The sequence below is a fragment of the Periplaneta americana genome, chromosome 11 (assembly GCF_040183065.1).
Source record: "Periplaneta americana isolate PAMFEO1 chromosome 11, P.americana_PAMFEO1_priV1, whole genome shotgun sequence".
Classification (NCBI taxonomy): Eukaryota; Metazoa; Arthropoda; class Insecta; order Blattodea; family Blattidae; genus Periplaneta; species Periplaneta americana.
Window position 1 is genome coordinate 124,607,392 of NC_091127.1, and position 14,298 is coordinate 124,621,689.

Genomic DNA, 14,298 nt, shown 5'->3' on the forward strand with positions numbered 1-14,298 from the left:
TAACGTCTTCGTGTGCTTTCTGCGAACGTCAACGATAGAGCTAAACTGGCGGGCGATTATATTAAGTATTTATCGAGCCTTAAGAAATGAATCAGCGAATCACAAGACGCGCGCGTTTATATGTGGCCGATCTGCAACGCGATTGGCTGCCGGAAATTAGAGCGACGGGACTATAGTGCATCAGTTATTCATAGATTTCAAAAAGGCAAATGACTCGGTTAAGAGAGAAGTTTTATATTATATTCTTATTGAATTTGGTATTCCCAATAAACTAGTTCGATTAATTAAAATGTGTCTCATTGAAACGTAGAGCAGAGTCCGTATAGATCAGTTTCTGTCAGATGCATTTCCAATTCTCTGTGGGTTAAAGCAAGGAGATGCACTATCACGTTTACTTTTTAAGTTTGCTCTAGAGTATGCCATTACGAAGGTCTAGGATAACAGATAGAATTTCGAATTAAACGGGTTACATCAGCTGCTTGTCTATGCGGATGACGTGAATATGTTAGGTGAAAATCCACAAACGATTAGGGAAAATACGAGAATTTTATTGAAGCAAGTAAAGAGATAGGTTTGGAAGTAAATCCCGAAAAGACAAAGTATATGATTATGTCTCGTGACGAGAATATTGTACGAAATGGAATTATAAAAATTGGAAATCTATCCTTTGAAGAAGTGGAAAAATTCAAATACCTGGGAGCAACAGTAACAAACATAAATGATACTCGGGAGGAAATTAAACACACAATAAATATGGGAAATTCCTGTTATTATTCGGTTGAGAAGCTTTCATCATCCAGTCTGCTGTCAAAAGATCTGAAAGTTAGAATTTATAAAACAGTTACATTACCGATTGTTCTTTATAGTTGTGAAACTTGGACTCTCACTTTGAGAGAGGAACATAGGTTAAGGGTGTTTGAGAATAAGGTGTTCAGGAAAATATTTGGGTATAAGAGGGATGACGTTACAGAAGAATGGAGAAAGTTACACAACACAGAGCTGCACGCATTGTATTCTTCGCCTGGCATAAGTAAGAACATTAAATCCAGACGTTTGAGATGGGCAGGGCATGTATCACGAATGGGCGAATCCAGAAATGCATATAGAGTGTTAGTTGGGAGACCGGAGGGAAAAAGACATTTGGGAATATCGAGACGTAGATGGAAAAATAATATTAAAATGGATTTGAGGGAGGTGGGATATGATGATAGAGACTGGATGAATCTTGCTCAGGATATGGACCAATGGCGGGCTTATGTGAGGGCGGCAGTGAACCTCCGGGTTCCTTAAAAGCCAGTAAGCACGTAAGTAAAGTATCTACTTGTGTTTGCTCGGTGTCGTATCGACCTTCCACCGTAGAGGGTGTTTCTCATGGTTTGTCCAAAGGTTGGTAGATGGTGTGCTCTAGACGACTCAGTTCAGAACCGAGAACTACAGTAGACAACTCAGATTTCGAAGATACGGCAATCACTAGAGATAGACTACGGTTTGCTGACTTAATCTGAAATTACTATTCCCACTTCCAATATTGTGACTACTGTTAATTCTCTCCTACTACTACAACTGTTAGTAGACTACTATTGTGCCACTTCAACTAATATTTACAACGCCAATCCTTGTGATCTTGTCTCACTGCACAAGGTGAGGTACGGAGAAAAAGGGCCGAACCGAATACTGCAGGCAGGCTATTGCTGATAACACATAACCGTAATAACTAGGGTTGAACAACGATCGAGAAAGCAAGACTGAAGCGCCTGCAAAACCGAAAACCCGCACAGCAGTATTGTCTACGTCATTGACTGTTCGTAAGCAAACAGCGTATTCCGAATCTCACCGGACCGGTGGACAACAATGACGTCACGCTGCAGCGAAATAGGAACAAAACTGCTGGAAGGTTCGATGGCTGTCATGGCGGCTGTACAAGTTGTCTGTGCTACGCTAGCAAGATTCCGTACTATCATCTTGTTCAAAGAAAAGAGAGCATAAACAATTTATTTCTTGAACCAGTAGTAATAACTGGTCGGTTGACATGTTCGCTCATAAGCCATGAACATATTGTTTTTACGTTGTGCTCATTACAAACAATACAGCAAAACCAAAGCAGAACACACCGCCATGACACAACAGTGCACGATGTCATTCGTCTGCTAATTCCCGCTCTATACAAGAACCAATCAGATTCATTGATGGCGGCTGATGGATGCTGCCATCACCTCTGCAAGCTGATGAAACCGGTGCGACACCGGTGGAGCATCAGTGGCGTCTTCGTTGAAATTCGGAACACCGTGATGCCATCAGAGTGCCCAGCGCTGAGATTCGGTATTCGCTCAAACATTCAAGACATCGGGACTTCGGGAGTGATCATGTCTCGAACGTCAAGGAGCCTTGAATCGTCACAGCTGTTTATACCATACTGAACTTTTATCTGTTTTGGTAGCTGTTATATATGTATAAACAATCAAGTAGCCTATTTGAAACATCATCTCTGCCTTTCAGTGTATAATAACCCGTTCCTCAATCTTTATTTAATTACTAGGCCCTTATTAAAAGGCTAGGATTTTTTTTCGTATGTTTGAGATCAAGTGTACAATCTCAAGTAAAAAAATAAAACGCTTTATTTAGCGTTTTGTTTCATGTTTCTTAAAAAATACAAATTTATTTGAGAATTGTTTCTGTTTATATAACCGTAGGTAATAACTATTAATAGAGCCAGAACGTTTTGATAACTAAGATACTGTTTTGTTTTGTCTTTTCGTATCAAGTGAACATCCCCAATGTTATTTATTTCAGTTAGGTATGTTGTTAAAAGTTACGAAATCTTTCCGCGCCGACCAAATGCTATTTCGAGCAAGACTCGAAGAGTTACGAGACGAGACGAGACTCGAAAGAGAAGTGCAACGGACACAGCGAGCGAGAGCGGCAGTTAATTTTGTTAGTAGGCCTACTAACTATTCATTGCACCATATATTGCAGCAGCTACTGTAAAATACTGTACTCCAACCACGAGAAAGTCTCCAGGGAATGAAACGAAGCGGGGTGATGCTGTGAATGAATGTTGATGTCATAAGATGTCATAAGGTCACACACGTGGGTACTCGTATCTCTATTAGTTAGCTCTCACAGCACAAACCACAACATTCATACACACATATTTATACTACCCTAGTTACAAAATTAGATCACGGTTAATCTCCTGATCTTTTAAGCCCTCCATACAGGAAATAACATATGCAGGAGAGCGCATGATTTTTAAACTGACGTTATAACTCTAATTTTATCTATCTACTTCGCTCCAATAAATGACGCAATAGTAAGCACATTCCTTTCACGGTTTATCTCCTGGTTGGAGAACAGTATGCGAGTGTATATTGCAATAATTACTTAGAGCGCTGGACTAATAATCCTCTGGACCCAGGTTCGATTCCGGGATACCTCCGAGTTATAACCATGGCAAGCCCATGGTCCAGATAACAGAGGGATTTTTTGCCGGTGCTCCATTTCCCCTGTGGCATTCCAAGAAATCTCCGTCTTCTCATCGCAGTTGTAGCGTAGACCAGCCTCCTATGGCGCACCCTGAGCAACGACTTTGTTGGTAAATTAGTCTACACGACTGGCTTCACGTGATAACAAACAGTAAAGTAACCGCCTTTGTTTAAAAAATATCGTGTTACTAGATTAGACTCACAACTCCATCTGTGTTCTTTTTTTTTTTTTATCGCTACAGACTAACAACAAGAGAAGGTTTCAGCAGAGCTAAGACTCAACGATACTGTACTCCAATCAGGAAAAAGTATCAGGGGAATGAGATGCAGCGGGGTAATGCTGTGAGTGGCGTTGCTGTCTGTTTTGACGCGTGTATGTAGGCACACCGAGGGGGGGAGAGGTGCGAGCCGATGGAAGTACTGTCTCTTCCAAGAAGATGAACAAATGAGGACATCGCTGTGGAAATAAAGAACGTAGAATTCGAAGCTAATTAAACGCACAACATATGTTTACGAATGAAATAATAATACCGTGCGATATAAGACACATATTCACATGCAATGGAACAAACTAAAGTCGTAATGTAACTATCACAACGCAAGACTGATTCTATCTATGTCATTTCTCTCCCGACTGTACTCTTGAATATCATTCAAGTTATCTCGTGACCTTTCCTGTCGCCCGCTCTTCCTTATCGCAGTGTTTGATTCGCATTCCTTCCGTCGGTATTCCATGCTTGCGAGACCTATATACGCATCTCCATTAGCTAACTCTCAAAGCACAAACCATAACACTGATACACACATACATAACCCTACTACCCTAGTTACAAAATTAGATCACGGTTAATCTCCTGGTTTTAGATTAACAGCACGAGTGTCGGTAAGCAGAAGAGTTTGAATGCGGACACTTCCGGATGACAACTCGTAAGCATTACGAAGAGACTACTCTGATATGAATGTGATAACATCAGTCTGCTTGCTGTGAAATTGGATTATTATCCAATCAGAGGATGTATAATAACTTCACTAGAGTTTAACTTAATTCCTATGTCACGTTCAGTTTTTTCACGGCTGTATTACCTGTAGTAATGTCACGAGAGGTCTGAGATCTGCCGATAAATCCACGAGCGAAGCGAGTGGATTTATCTGGGAAATCTCAGACCTCGAATGACATTTATTAGGACTATTTCGTGAATAAAATAAAAATTTAAATAATATATCCCTAAAATTCAATCACAAAATGTTAATAATTGTATATTAACGAATACTTAACCTATTCAGACATTGTGAAGTTGAAATACTCGTAGATGAATATCGATTATTGCAATAAAGAAATTCGATGTTATTATTCAGTAATGCCAATTGCGAAAAGCGAAATACAGGTTTAACATTGTTAATTACATGTACTGCACTTTTCTCTTATTATTATAACAAATACGTTTTCATTATCTGCTGAAATCATAATTTAATTTAACAGTAACAGTGGGGACAGCTATATACCAATGCTTATGTATTCACAGTGAGACATGTTGCTACACAGTGAAGCCATCTCTGTATAGATAGGCCTAATTAAAACACGAATTTTATTACGCCATACGAAATACAGTTTGATCAAAGACATTATTACTATGCAAGGTCTTTGGGTTTGATATGCGATGATGTTACATAAATTTGAATGTCTATTAATTTTTTAATTTCAATACAAATGTTATAGGCTACAATTTTATAGGTTACGTTAGGCCTACCTGTGGAAGCAGGACCAATGTCAGCTGTGCCTTTTTTCGACCGTGACTTACAATGAGTGCTACACGAAAGCATTTTTTATAGTTCGCAAACGCATTCTCGCTGTAGTGTGTAACGGAACTAAAGCTGCATCTACACAGTTCAATATTCCAATCGCGTATGCGTGCAATCTGGGAAGAATAAAATCAAGTTTAAAAGGTACGTTCAATTAAGATGCATAAATATTTTGTGTCTACATGGTGCGCCGTTTTGAACGTGGTCTTCACTGAGTAAATATATTAATTAATATTAAATATCAATCTTGCATTCATTGCTTTAAAGTTGAAAGAAAAGTTTAACCGTGTAGTTGCATCTTAATGTATTTATGATCATCAATTTACGGGGAAACAGTTGGCGACAACGACTAAACAAAAGAAGGACCATGCGATAAATTGATAGCGATAAATCTAGCTGCAGAAATTATTGCAAAGTCTGACTGTGATTGGTTTGAATTCAAAATTTCATTACACTTCATTGGTCGAAAATGGAATGACGTCATATAAACGAAATAGTCAATATAATTCAGTGCCAGGCCGAGACCCAACGAACGTGACCTCCTGCATCATCTTGTAAAATGTTATAATGCAGGTGTTCGGCTTTGTAATTGGCATACAAGATAAACTGCTGATGAGTCAACGCTGAACATTTGCAGGAGAGCGCATGTTTTTTTAAACTGACGTTATAACGGTAATATTATCTATCTACTTCGCTCCAATAGATGACGCGATAGTAAGCACATTCCTTTCACGGTTAATCTCCTGGTTGGAGAACAGTAGGACAGAGAATGTATCTCTTACTACAGAGAGCACTGGTAATGTTGTTGGTTCCGCGTTGATGCCGAAATAAATGCAATGCAAATTGAAGTAGTATTGATAAATATTTGACAATATCTTCAGTTTCGTTGGCGACCTAAGTGATGGATGAATTTTCCGGAGTAACTGGAGAATTAACTTGGGGGGGGGGTATGGACACATGCTTAATGGTGTCACTATAATGTGAGACTCGTTCTTCGCCGTTGACCTTTAATACTGCTGTAACTACAACTGCTAATTGAAGGGTTCAGAACCATAGTGGGCCAAGCGCCATTTACAAAAACCGTAGAAAACAAGGGTTAAAATGAAGTTAATACCATAATTCAATGGAAACATATAGCAAATAGTCCACACCTATGGAGTAACGGTTAGCGCGTCTGGCCGCGAAACCAGATGACCCAGGTTCAATTCCCGGTCGGGCCAAGTTAAATGGGTTAGGTTTTTTCCGGGGTTTTCCCTCAACCCAATATGAGCAAATGCTAGGTAACTTTCGGTGCTGGACCCCGGACTCATTCCACCGGCATTACCACCTTCATCTCATTCAAACGCTAAATAACCTAAGATGTTGATAAGCGTCGTAAAATAACCCAATAAAATACAAATAAATATAGCAAGTAATATAAAGTATACACATTAAAACTAAATGATACGTCAATCTTGATTAAACTATGTGGTATTCACTTAACTTTAACCCTTGCTTTCTCCGTTTTTAATAAATGGCGCTTGGCCCACTATGGTTCTGAACCCATCAATTCACAACTATTCCTGTTATTTCTCTTACTGGTTGTTGACACTTACTCCTACTACACTAATACGATTAAAACTGATTTCTTGTGTGTGTTTTTAAAGAAAGGTTGATGCCACTGAAAATGCACCGCAACCTGAGATCTATTGTGCAACCCCTATCTTATATCTTTATCAAGTCATGGCTCAGATAAAAACAGTTATGCTCATCAGTGACGTTTCAAAGAGATTGTTCGATTTCAAGAAATTATAAGATATTAGAATTTGAGATCAGATAAATATTCACAGTCACATAAAGTTTGGGTCGACGTTTCTTCTACAAATTGATGACACTGCAAATGAGGTTGTCAGTATGCCCTAATAGGTAAAGATGTCTCTTCAAGAGACAGTACCCTGTCAAGAGATCAGCAGTTGAAATGGCAAAGACTGTGTCATTCAGAAAATTTTACGGGAAACAGTAAAAACTTTTCCAATTCTGTTGTTAATGTTTATTTTCTCTTCAAGAGAGAATGCCCTGTCAAGAGGCCAACACTACCGAAGTTAATCTGATTAGATTCCTGGAGAGTCCAAAACTCTTTCTTCCCATAAGCATGAGTTCTTCAATGGGACATGAGTAAACTCCGGAAAGGTAATGTACCGGTAAATATCGCCAAAAATGTTTGGTAATTCATTAAGGCCGTACATGAATTCCGCCAGAACCAACCAAATAAAATTCCTTTCCACTTTCTTCAGACTTAGAACTGGCAGGCTTTCAATAAACCTGGTATGGTTACAGATTCTTAGATTTCACACAACTTGTTCATAATTCTTTACAGCTATTGCGTCAGGACGGAAAATACAAAAACCGCAAACTATTGCACTTCAAGACACGATTTGCATTTCTATATCTTATATTTACGCATGATATTTTTATGTAACTTTCTGTTATGAACTGCCGCATTATACCTATCTTCGTATGGCCTGGGCCAGATTGCGGTACCTAATGATCACTATTATTATTATTATTATTATTATTATTATTATTATTATTATTATTATTATTATTATTATTATTATTATTACTCGTGTCGACCTGGTTGGCGAGTTGGTATAGCGCTGGCCTTCTATGCCCAAGTTGCGGGTTCGATCCCGGGCCAGGTCGATGGCATTTAAGTGTGTTTAAATGTGACAGGCTCATGTCAGTAGATTTACTGGTATGTAAAAGAACTCCTGCGGGACAAAATTCCGGCACATCCGGCGACGTGGATATAACCTCTGCAGTTGCGAGCGTCGTTAAATAAACCATAATATTTAAATATTTATTACTCGCACGAATGTTTGCCGGCGGCCAGTAGGCGAACTAAAGCATAAACACTGGATCGTATCGTATAACGCAGCGCCAATGCCTCTCTCGAAATCGGCAATCATTCGTGCAACAAGTTATACTGCTACTACTACTACTACTACTACTACTACTACTACATCATTACCATTATTTAAATACTGTATGCATTGTACTGGCCCACATGAGACAACATTGACACAATGAGAATGTGAGGAAAGCTGAAATCTCGGAGAAAATCTGTCCTCTACCGTCTCTTCTCTGCTGTAATGAAAATTCTGATTCCTATATGACAAGCTTTCAGCTGGTCTTACAACTGAACCGATTTATTTAACAAATGAAAGTATACATAGAAAAGCTTAAGAGGTTCACAAAGTGTAAAAACTAATTTTACTACCATACAGTACAGTACAGTACGCCACTGATTGAGGTTCTGGCTGATATTTACATCTATTATCAGCCACTACATCCCATATGACGATGTGTCAGAGGAAGAATAATTGTTTTTATACATCTGAAGTCTGAGTAGTGTAATATGTAGCTAATCGGCGATGTATACAAGGGAGGGGGGAAAAAACTGGCCATCTTACCCCATTATCTCCCGGCCTAGTTAACTCTTAAGTGGTGTCTTGTTGGTATCACTTGTGAGGTTCAGACCTGTCTTTGGACAGGAAATTATGTGACAATTAAAGAAACTATAGAACGTCTTCCGGATATCTCACAATTCTGTTAAATAAATATATTTATAAATATACTACTTATAGGCGTATATTAGTTTGTCGTATTTCCAATAACCGAATAAATGGAATAGACTTACTCCTGTTATTTTATATATATTAGAAAATAAATAAATAACTTCAATTGCATTTTTAGGAGGAGGCAACACGACCCCGTACTGCGAGCATTTAAGATCTGTTGCGCTAACCCTCAAGCTAGGCGCATTCCCAAGCTCACACCGGGCGACTATACTAATGTTCGCTGCATACCCAGGTTTCGAGCAAGCGACTCTGCTCGTCCCTAGGTCAGCTAAGGGCCGATTATATAAACCATTTAATCTTAGATCAGAGGTTAAATTGATCCTCGTTCTAGCTGAACTTGGAATTTGTGTTGTATAAAGTCTAATCTGAGATTAATTTGTCTTAAACTAAAGTCAACTTTGACTGAAGAAATTTCTCCGATTAAGTTAGATGATCCAAATTCAGTTATTTCTTTTCTGTTTGAAGTATACGAGTGGCAGATTGTGCAAAAAGAATAACCAATATTATTAGTATTAATATATATGGTAGATACATTTATATATATTTGTTTTCAATTTCTTGTCTTAATATACAAACATTCTTATATTTTATAAGGCTTTGTCGTGTTCAGCAGTATCAAATAACATAACCTATAATTATATTATGTTTATAACAACCATTAATTATTCATGTATATGATAGGTACGTCATAAATTTTCAATTAACTGTATTACTAAACGAAAATCGTCGTTTTATAAAGCTTTTTAATGTTTAGCAATATCAAACACCATAACATGATAACAATTTGGAGAACGGTCAATCTTCTTCTTATTGTCCGCCATTATTTACAACGCACAACACAAACCTGTGTCTCCAACAGAGTGTGTGGAAAGTCGGCAAAAAGTAGTTGGAAAGTCGCTAGATTTCTTATTATCAACAAAGAGAGATTAAATTTTGTCACTATGAGGTGCTAAAAAGGTCGCTAAATCCCTATTTAAGCAATATAAAAGTTAAAAGAAACTATCGTCGAAAAAGACTTAAAGTCGCTAAATTGGCTACACTGAACAAACCTGTACAACATGGCCCGCGCATCACATACTTCACCTGTTTATTTAAGCGATGTTGCCAAGTCCTTTTCAGTGAACTTAGATTACATTTTAACCTAGGTAATTTGATTGCAGAAGAGTTTTATACAATAGAAGAAGTATCTGAACTCGGTTCACTTTCCGATCTTCGATCAAAGTTGATCTTTAGTCAGGGAGTTTTATACAATTGGGCCAGCCGGCGTTCGGGGAATGCTATGGAATAATGACGAAATAGAGAAATGTTGACGTAATGAGGTAGGTGTCTAATATGGGAAAACGGGAGAACCCCGAGGAAAACTCCAGCTGTGACCTTGTCCTCAACAAGTGTCACTATGGATTTTCCAATGAAGAATCCCAGGCCTGACCGGTACTCGAACTCGGACGCCTGTGTGACAGGCTGTGTTCAGCCACCGCAGGGGACAAGTAATTAATTTATTTTAATTATATTACAAAGAGAAGCGATGTCCGCTAAGAAGACGCCTATACGTTCATACCCAACGGTGTTTTTTAAACTCCGAACAATAGGCAACAGTAGTTGTCAGTAAAGGAATTTCTTGCAGAATTAAATAATCTATAAATGAAAGCGCGCTGATAGCAATATTAATTCCCACTGATCAGGGATTAGTTTAATTCCCCTTCAATGCACCATATTTCTACTGCATTCCATTCAAAACGTGAATATCTCTAGTATCAATGAAAACCCGATATGTAATCATATCCTAATTTGTTATTACTCAAAAGAACTTTACACATCTATAAGCAGGATATAGCGTATTGCAAAATAATCTACTAAGTGCGTCATAATACCACAAACAATTCTTAAACGTTAATGTGCCTTATCAGATAACGCATTGTTTCAATGTCTACTTTAAGCACTAGAAAATATATGAATAGTTTTTTCCAGGAACCACTTAAGTATCTAGTTTTATCGATTTTTTGGCTTGTGTTTATGTAATGATGACATTATTGTCTTACGTACAACATAGTGACTTATATGACGTGATCGAGTTGGTATTTTCTAATTCTTATTTACCTGTGGATTATATCTTTGAACGTTTAGGAAAGAAGTATACTCACTGGAGGCATGAAATGTTAAAAAATAACCAGCAGGGAAACATTGTTCTGGGAAATAATAATAATAATAATAATAATAATAATAATAATAATAATAATAATGGCTTTATTTAACCTGGCAGAGTTAAGGCCGTAACCTAGATGTTGATACAGCGTCGTAAATTAACCCAATAAAATATAAAAAAAAAATTTTAAAAGGCCGTAAGGCCTTCTCTTACACTCGACCAGGATTAAAACTTGCTTACATAGTTGAACATACAACTGGATCGGAATTAAGTAATTTCATACTGATACAATTTAGGTACATAATGAGATCAAAAGAGGTAGTTACATAAAAATTTGCCTCATAAAATAAAAATAAACATAGAGGAATACATATTAATGTTGTTAGAATCAAATACGAATCATATAAAAACAGAAGCCGATAATTGAATAAAAAATTTACACAGTAAAAATAAAAATAAACACATTAGTAGCCTATACATATTAGTATTATATTGCAATTAAATAGGTAGGATTTACATAATTAAACCAGAAACCGACAATTGAACAAAATGTACACAAAAAATAGATTTATAATAAAAAAACAACACAGTGGGATACATATTGGCGTTAAGTGATAAATAAACACAGTTTACATGATTTCACAATATAAAAGAAACAAAAAATAAATACAGTGGAACACATTCCATTAAATATTTGCAACGCGTTAGATCTAGCAACTCATCATAAGATATTTTTCTAATTTACATTTAAAGGAAATTAAAGTTCGGCAGCCCTTGACTTCAGGCAGCAGAGAATTCCAGTGACGAGAAGTAGCAACAGTGAAAGATGAAGAATAAAGAGATGATGTGTGCAGTGTTATTTCTAGCGTGTTATATTGTGACCGAGTATTTAAGTTATGATACCGAGAAAGACTGTGGAATCGGACAGATAAGTAAGAGGGAGTAGAGGTGTGCAAAATTCGGTATAAGAGAGAAAGGGAATGTAACTTTCTCCTCTCATTTAACCTGAGCCACAATAATTTATCGAAAGAAGGCGAAATGTGATCGTAGTAGCGGACATTACAAATGAAACGAACACACGCATTATGAACACGTACTGACATACAATATAGGCTGCAGAATTCTTTTCTTGATTAAAATAACGCTTACACGCCTTAAAAACGTAATAGGCAGCTCTTGTATCCCTTCTCTATCATAAACTTGGTGCAATCTTTGGAATTTGCGGCCTAAGTAATTTTTATTCTGTGAAGAAAAAATGTCAAAGACTACTATACGAACCATTACGTCTTTCGAAATTCGTGACAGGCTACATGTCCATTGTATTCCGTTTTTTGTTTATCGTATCCACTGATTCATTTCTTATTTTTTACAGTTCTTGAACTTCGTCATTTTTAATTGTGTCTAATCTGGTTTTCTCCGAGTGAGTTACTTCCTGCTATAATGATCCTGATAATGTATAATACATTAGTCTAAGTTATTCGTTTATTTAATTAATTATTGATTAATTAGTTTCTTTAATTAATGATTGTTTAATTTCATAAATATTATATTTTTCTCATATCCCTACTTACTTACTTTTATCCAAACTTGATGTCCTTTGTCACCTACTCTGTTCAACATTATACTTGGAGAATTTAGTGAAGAACTGTTTTCAAAATATAGGAGGAGTGATAGTAGGAGGAAGAAGAATAAAGTGTGCTACATTTGGTGATGATATGGCGTTGTTAGCACAAGAGGAGATGATATGCTACAGAAGCTAAATGACAGCTATGAGCAATATGGAATGAAGATAAATGCCAACAAGATGAAGACCATGGTCATAGGAAGAAAAGTAAAGAAGGTAAACTTGCGAATGAGGCAGTAGAGCAAGTGGACAGCTTCAAATACTTAGGGTGTGCTATAAGCAGTAACATGAGCTGCTGCCAAGAATCCAAAAGGAGAACAGCAATGGGTATGCCCAAGGTTGCGGGTTCGATCCCGGGCCAGGTCGATGGCATTTAAGTGTGCTTAAATGAGACAGGCTCATGTCAGTAGATTTACTGGCATGTAAAAGAACTCCTGCGGGACAAAATTCCAGTACACCCGGCGACGCTGATGTAACCTCTGCAGTTGCGAGCGTCGTTAAATAAAACATAACATTTTTAACAGAACAGCAATGGGAAAGGAAGTTTTTAATAAAAAAGGAGCATCTTCTGCTGACCTCTGGAGAAAAAAGTAAGGAAGAGACTAGTGAGGTGCTTTGTGTGGAATGTAGCATTGTATGGGAGCAGAAACATGGACATTACGACTAATTGAAGAGAAGCGAATAGAAGGATTTGAAATGTGGATATGGAGAAGGATGGAGCGTGTGAAATGGACAGAGTAAGAAACGAAGCTGTGTTGCAAAGAGTGGATGAAGAAAGAATGATGCTGAAACTGATCAGAAAGATGAAAAGGAATTGGCTGGGTCACTGGTTGAGTAGAAACTGCCTACTGAAGGATGCACTGGAAGGAATGGTGAACGGGAGAAGAGTTTGTGACAGAAGAAGATATCAGATAATAGACGACATTAAGATATATGGATCATATGCGGAGACTAAGAGGAAAGCAGAAAATAGGAAAGACTGGAGAATGCTGGGTTTGCAGTTAAAGACCTGGCCTTGGGCAGGACACTATGAATGCATGAATCCAATCTTGTACTTCTTCAAGGTTTTCGGACAAGTTCGAATCGATCTTAATTAATTCTTGATAATTAGAGCCCGGAATTCCATGCAAATGTATGTTTTTATATAGGCTTGTTGCACTTCTCAAACTTTGAAAATATTCGTTTCATGATTTATCGATTCCAAAAATTTTGGATTTAATAGCACATATTTAGACATATATTATATACTGTGTACTCTTTTTTTATTTTAGTGCATATATTATGTTAACTCGCATAATAGTAGGCCTACTTTTTGTGAATGTTGCTTTGTAGAATCTGGTAAAAAAATAAAAGAAAGCTACCGGCAATATGGTTTCTTGAATTCCTACATGACAACTAGTTTTTGGATTTTCCACTAAATTCTCCCCCTGTTACACTGGAATTTCCAACTCCCTACTCTCGCTCACATTGCAAGTCAGGTGTAAACATATGGTAAGAAAAGAAGACAGAAACAGTATGCTTGCAAATTCCTATTTAGTATACTTTTGTGTCGAATTATGAAGTGTTGCTATGGCTCTTGTTAGAACTGTAAGAAGAGATCTTGTGTCAAAATGAATTGAGGGAAAGGAT